Source organism: Laccaria bicolor, genomic scaffold (assembly GCF_000143565.1).
Source record: "Laccaria bicolor S238N-H82 LACBIscaffold_37 genomic scaffold, whole genome shotgun sequence".
Taxonomy (NCBI): domain Eukaryota; kingdom Fungi; phylum Basidiomycota; class Agaricomycetes; order Agaricales; family Hydnangiaceae; genus Laccaria; species Laccaria bicolor.
This window is the reverse complement of record NW_001889908.1, coordinates 356,051-357,015: the sequence shown is the minus strand read 5'-3', so window position 1 is coordinate 357,015 and position 965 is coordinate 356,051.

Below are 965 nucleotides of genomic sequence, written 5' to 3'. Positions count from 1 at the left end.
CAGGGAAGCCCATTGCATGGACCCTGACATGTGGGATACATTTGAAAAATCACAATGAAATACCAAGGGTATCTATTGAAAAATCGCAATGAAATGCCCAGGGCTCCATTTGAAAAATCGCAATGAAATGCCCAGGGTATCTATTGAAAAATCGCAATGAAATACCCAGGAATACATTTGAAAAATCGCAATGAAATGCCCAGGGCTACATTTGAAATTTTGCAATGAAATACCCAGGGATACATTTGAAAAATCGCAATGAAATACCAAGGGATACATTTGAAAAATCGCAATGATATGCCCAGGGTATCTATTGAAAAATCGCAATGAAATACCCAGGAATACATTTGAAAAATCGCAATGAAATACCCAGGGATACATTTGAAAAATCACAATGAAATGCCCAGGAATACATTTGAAAAATCGCAATGAAATACCCAGGGTATGTATTGAAAAATCGCAATGAAATGCGCCAGGTATCCATTGAAATTTTGCAATGAAATATCCAGGGATACATTTGAAAAATTGCAATGATATGCCCAGGGTATCTATTGAAAAATCGTAATGAAATACCCAGGAATACATTTGAAAAATCGCAATGAAATACCCAGGGATACATTTGAAAAATCACAATGAAATGCCCAGGGTATCCATTGAAAAATCGCAATGAAATTCGCCAGGTATCCATTGAAATTTTGCAATGAAATATAGGGATACATTTGAAAAATCGCAATGAAATGCCCAGGGTATCTATTGAAAAATCGCAATGAAATACCAAGGGTATCTATTGAAAAATCGCAATGAAATATCCAGGGCTGCATTTGAAACTTCGCAGAAAATGCGCTGGGTATCTATGGAAAATTCACTATGAAATACCCAGGCCTACATTTGAAATGCCTTTCAAAAAATCCTAAGCATTATAGATATGGCCTCTAGGCTTAAGTCTAGGTTATAGATAAAAGTGG